Source organism: Ovis canadensis, chromosome 22 (genome assembly GCF_042477335.2).
Source record: "Ovis canadensis isolate MfBH-ARS-UI-01 breed Bighorn chromosome 22, ARS-UI_OviCan_v2, whole genome shotgun sequence".
NCBI lineage: Eukaryota > Metazoa > Chordata > Mammalia > Artiodactyla > Bovidae > Ovis > Ovis canadensis.
This window is the reverse complement of record NC_091266.1, coordinates 6,216,562-6,222,561: the sequence shown is the minus strand read 5'-3', so window position 1 is coordinate 6,222,561 and position 6,000 is coordinate 6,216,562.

Genomic DNA, 6,000 nt, shown 5'->3' with positions numbered 1-6,000 from the left:
GTACCCCAAGATCCATGTCAGCACTGGAGAGTAATCCTCAGGTTCCGGCCCCGACTCCACACAAGGTCTTAGTCCCCGGCATTGACGGGAGAGGAATCCCGAGAGGCCCCCGAGGAACTCGCATGGGGACTGGCCTTTCCTGAGGCCTCCAGAGCGGGTCCCTGAGGTCCCCGTCGAAAGTCGAGAGCACCTGCCGCAACTCGAGAAAATCCAGGAGGTTTTGCCCTCCAGGCGAGATGAGGCCCATTTCCGATGAGGCTACTCGAGGCTAATCACATCTAACCACTGGAACTTCCAAAGGGTCCTTCACACCCTTGCTGCCACACCAGCAGTTCCACGACATACCCGTCTCCACTCGAGAGGAAGCACGTGGGGTCCCGCACACATACAGGGGAGCCCCGTTTCCGCCTCCTAGCTCGAGATGAGGGATCCTTTCCCTGTTTCGTAGGGAAAGAATTCCCGGCGTTCCCGTCGCATCTCAAGAGGAGGCGCTCTCCACAGGAAAGGGGAGAGGAACTCCAGGGTCGTGCCACCATTCCAAGAGTTCCCCAGATGTGTCAGTCCATTCCAGAGGAACCTGTTTTCCCTGCACTGCCTTGACGTTCAAGCCGAGGATCGACTCCCACCACGTGTGCACGTGGGACAGCCCTGTGGGAAAGCCTCGTGGGAAAGCCTCGTGGGAAAGACTCGAGGGAAAACCATAGATCCTTTGATCCACGCGGCGGACTGCGTGACACTGTTGCTACCGCTCTGGAGGAAAGCGCAAGTGCATGCCCGCATTCGAGACGAGGACTGACTCCCCTGGGGAGACTCCAGAAGTACCCCAAGATCCATGTCAGCACTGGAGAGGAATCCTCAGGTTCCGGCCCCGACTCCACACAAGGTCTTAGGCCCCGGCATTGACGGGAGAGGAATCCCGAGAGGCCCCCGAGGAACTCGCATGGGGACTGGCCTTTCCTGAGGCCACCAGAGCGGGTCCCTGAGGTCCCCGTCGTAAGTCGAGAGCACCTTCCGCAACTCGAGAAAATCCAGGAGGTTTTGCCCTCCAGGCGAGATGAGGCCCATTTCCCCTGAGGCTTCTCGAGGCTAATCACGTCTAACCACTGGAACTTCCAAAGGGTCCTTCACACCCTTGCTGCAACTCAAGAAGTTCCCCGACATACCCGTCTCCACTCGAGAGGAAGCACGTGGGGTCCCGCACACATCCAGGGGAGCCCCGTTTCCGCCTCCTAGCTCGAGATGAGGGATCCTTTCCCTGTTTCGTAGGGAAAGAATTCCCGGCGTTCCCGTCGCATCTCAAGAGGAGGCGCTTTCCACAGGAAAGGCGAGAGGAACTCCAGGGTCGAGCCACCATTCCAAGAGTCCCCCAGATGGGTCAGTCCATTCCAGAGGAACCTGTTTTCCCTGCACTGCCTTGACGTTCAAGCCGAGGATCGACTCCCACCACGTGTGCACGTGGGACAGCCCTGTGGGAAAGCCTCGTTGGAAAGCCTCGTGGGAAAGACTCGAGGGAAAACCATAGATCCTTTGATCCACGCGGCGGACTGCGTGACACTGCTGCTACCGCTCTGGAGGAAAGTGCAAGTGCATGCCCGCATTCGAGACGAGGACTGACTCCCCTGGGGAGACTCCAGAAGTACCCCAAGATCCATGTCAGCACTGGAGAGGAATCCTCAGGTTCCGGCCCCGACTCCACACAAGGTCTTAGGCCCCGGCATCGACGGGAGAGGAATCCCGAAAGGCCACCGAGGAACTCGCATGGGGACTGGCCTTTCTTGAGGCCACCAGAGCGGGTCCCTGAGGTCCCCATCGTAAGTCGAGAGCACCTGCCGCAACTCGAGAAAATCCAGGAGGTTTTGCCCTCCAGGCGAGATGAGGCCCATTTCCGCTGAGACTTCTCGAGGCTAATTACGTCTAACCACTGGAACTTCCTAAGGGTCCTTCACACCCTTGCTGCAACTCAAGAAGTTCCCCGACATACCCGTCTCCACTCGAGAGGAAGCACGTGGGTTCCCGCACACATCCAGGGGAGCCCGGTTTCCGCCTCCTAGCTCGAGATGAGGGATCCTTTCCCTGTTTCGTAGGGAAAGAATTCCCGGCGTTCCCGTCTCATCTCAAGAGGAGGCGCTCTCCACAGGAAAGGCGAGAGGAACTCCAGGGTCGTGCCACCATTCCAAGAGTCCCCCAGATGTGTCAGTCCATTCCAGAGGAACCTGTTTTCCCTGCACTGCCTTGACGTTCAAGCCGAGGATCGACTACCACCACGTGTGCACGTGGGACAGCCCTGTGGGAAAGCCTCGTGGGAAAGCCTCGTGGGAAAGACTCGAGGGAAAACCATAGATCCTTTGATCCACGCGGCGGACTGCGTGACACTGCTGCTACCGCTCTGGAGGAAAGCGCAAGTGCATGCCCGCATTCGAGACGAGGACTGACTCCCCTGGGGAGACTCCAGAAATACCCCAAGATCCATGTCAGCACTGGAGAGGAATCCTCAGGTTCCGGCCCCGACTCCACACAAGGTCTTACGCCCCGGCATCGACGGGAGAGGAATCCCGAGAGGCCCCCGAGGAACTCGCATGGGGACTGGCCTTTCCTGAGGCCTCCAGAGCGGGTCCCTGAGGTCCCCGTCGTAAGTCGAGAGCACCTGCCGCAACTCGAGAAAATCCAGATGGTTTTGCCCTCCAGGCGAGATGAGGCCCATTTCCGCTGAGGCTTCTCGAGGCTAATCACCTCTAACCACTGGAACTTACAAAGGTCATTCACACCCTTGCTGCAACTCAAGAAGTTCCCCGACATACCCGTCTACACTCGAGAGGAAGCACGTGGGGTCCCGCACACATACAGGGGAGACCCGTTTCCGCCTACTAGCTCGAGATGAGGGATCCCTTCCCTGTTTCGTAGGGAAAGAATTCCCGGCGTTCCCATCGAATCTCAAGAGGAGGCACTCTCCACAGGAAAGGTGAGAGGAACTTCAGGGTCGTGCCACCATTCCAAGAGTCCCCCAGATGTGTCAGTCCATTCCAGAGGAACCTGTTTTCCCTGCACTGCCTTGACGTTCAAGCCGAGGATCGACTCCCACCACGTGTGCACGTGAGACAGCCCTGTGGGAAAGCCTCGTGGGAAAGACTCGAGGGAAAACCATAGATCCTTTGATCCACGCGCCGGACTGCTTGACACTGCTGCTACCGCTCTGGAGGAAAGCGCAAGTGCATGCCCGCATTCGAGACGAGGACTGACTCCCCTGGGGAGACTCCAGAAGTACCCCAAGATCCATGTCAGCACTGGAGAGGAATCCTCAGGTTCCGGCCCCGACTCCACACAAGGTCTTAGTCCCCGGCATTGACGGGAGAGGAATCCCGAGAGTCCCCCGAGGAACTCGCATGGGGACTGGCCTTTCCTGAGGCCACCAGAGCGGGTCCCTGAGGTCCCCGTCGTAAGTCGAGAGCACCTGCCGCAACTCGAGAAAATCCAGGACGTTTTGCCCTCCAGGCGAGATGAGGCCCATTTCCGCTGAGGCTTCTCGAGGCTAATCACGTCTAACCACTGGAACTTCCTAAGGGTCCTTCACACCCTTGCTGCAACTCAAGAAGTTCCCCGACATACCCGTCTCCGCTCGAGAGGAAGCACGTGGGGTCCCGCACACATCCAGGGGAGCCCCGTTTCCGCCTCCTAGCTCGAGATGAAGGATCCTTTCCCTGTTTCGTAGGGAAAGAATTCCCGGCGTTCCCGTCGCATCTCAAGAGGAGGCGCTCTCCACAGGAAAGGCGAGAGGAACTCCAGGGTCGTGCCACCATTCCAAGAGTCCCCCAGATGTGTCAGTCCATTCCAGAGGAAACTGTTTTCCCTGCACTGCCTTGACGTTCAAGCCGAGAATAGACTCCCACCATCTGTGCACGGGGGACAGCCTTGTGGGAAAGCCTCTTGGGAAAGACTCGAGGGAAAACCATAGATCCTTTGATCCACTCGGCGGACTGCGTGAAACTGCTGCTACCGCTCTGGAGGAAAGCGCAAGTGCATGCCCGCATTCGAGACGAGGACTGACTCCCCTGGGGAGACTCCAGAAGTACCCCAAGATCCATGTCAGCACTGGAGAGTAATCCTCAGGTTCCGGCCCCGACTCCACACAAGGTCTTAGGCCCCGGCATCGACGGGAGAGGAATCCCGAGAGGCCCCTGAGGAACTCGCATGGGGACTGGCCTTTCCTGAGGCCACCAGAGCGGGTCCCTGAGGTCCCCGTCGTAAGTCGAGAGCACCTGCCGCAACTCGAGAAAATCCAGGAGGTTTTGCCCTCCAGGCTAGATGAGGCCCATTTCCGCTGAGGCTTCTCGAGGCTAATCACATCTAACCACTGGAACTTCCAAAGGGTCCTTCACACCCTTGCTGCAACTCAAGCAGTTCCGCGACATACCCGTCTCCACTCGAGAGGAAGCACGTGGGGTCCCGCACACATCCAGGGGAGCCCCGTTTCCGCCTCCTAGCTCGAGATGAGGGATCCTTTCCCTGTTTCGTAGGGAAAGAATTCCCGGCGTTCCCGTCGCATCTCAAGAGGAGGCGCTCTCCACAGGAAAGGCGAGAGGAACTCCAGGGTCGTGCCACCATTCCAAGAGTCCCCCAGATGTGTCAGTCCATTCCAGAGGAACCTGTTTTCCCTGCACTGCCTTGACGTTCAAGCCTAGGATCGACTCCCACCACGTGTGCACGTGGGACAGCCCTGTGGGAAAGCCTCGTGGGAAAGCCTCGTGGGAAAGACTCGAGGGAAAACCATAGATCCTTTGATCCACGCGGCGGACTGCGTGACACTGCTGCTACCGCTCTGGAGGAAAGCGCAAGTGCATGCCCGCATTCGAGACGAGGACTGACTCCCCTGGGGAGACTCCAGAAGTACCCCAAGATCCATGTCAGCACTGGAGAGGAATCCTCAGGTTCCGGCCCCGACTCCACACAAGGTCTGAGGCCCCGGCATCGACGGGAGAGGAATCCCGAGAGGCCCCCGAGGAACTCGCATGGGGACTGGCCTTTCCTGAGGCCTCCAGAGCGGGTCCCTGAGGTCCCCGTCGAAAGTCGAGAGCACCTGCCGCAACTCGAGAAAATCCAGGAGGTTTTGCCCTCCAGGGGAGATGAGGCCCATTTCCGATGAGGCTACTCGAGGCTAATCACATCTAACCACTGGAACTTCCAAAGGGTCCTTCACACCCTTGCTGCCACACCAGCAGTTCCACGACATACCCGTCTCCACTCGAGAGGAAGCACGTGGGGTCCCGCACACATCCAGGGGAGCCCCGTTTCCGCCTCCTAGCTCGAGATGAGGGATCCTTTCCCTGTTTCGTAGGGAAAGAATTCCCGGCGTTCCTGTCGCATCTCAAGAGGAGGCGCTCTCCACAGGAAAGGGAGAGGAACTCCAGGGTCGTGCCACCATTCCAAGAGTCCCCCAGATGTGTCAGTCCATTCCAGAGGAACCTGTTTTCCCTGCACTGCCTTGACGTTCAAGCCGAGGATAGACTCCCACCACGTGTGCACGTGGGACAGCCCTGTGGGAAAGCCTCGTGGGAAAGCCTCGTGGGAAAGACTCGAGGGAAAACCATAGAACCTTTGATCCACGCGGCGGACTGCGTGACACTGCTGCTACCGCTCTGGAGGAAAGCGCAAGTGCATGCCCGCATTCGAGACGAGGACTGACTCCCCTGGGGAGACTCCAGAAGTATCCCAAGATCCATGTCAGCACTGGAGAGGAATCCTCAGGTTCCGGCCCCGACTCCACACAAGGTCTTAGTCCCCAGCATTGACGGGAGAGGAATCCCGAGAGGCCCCCGAGGAACTCGCATGGGGACTGGCCTTTCCTGAGGCCACCAGAGCGGGTCCCTGAGGTCCCCGTCGTAAGTCTAGAGCACCTTCCGCAACTCGAGAAAATCCAGGAGGTTTTGCCCTCCAGGCGAGATGAGGCCCATTTCCCCTGAGGCTTCTCGAGGCTAATCACGTCTAACCACTGGAACTTCCAAAGGG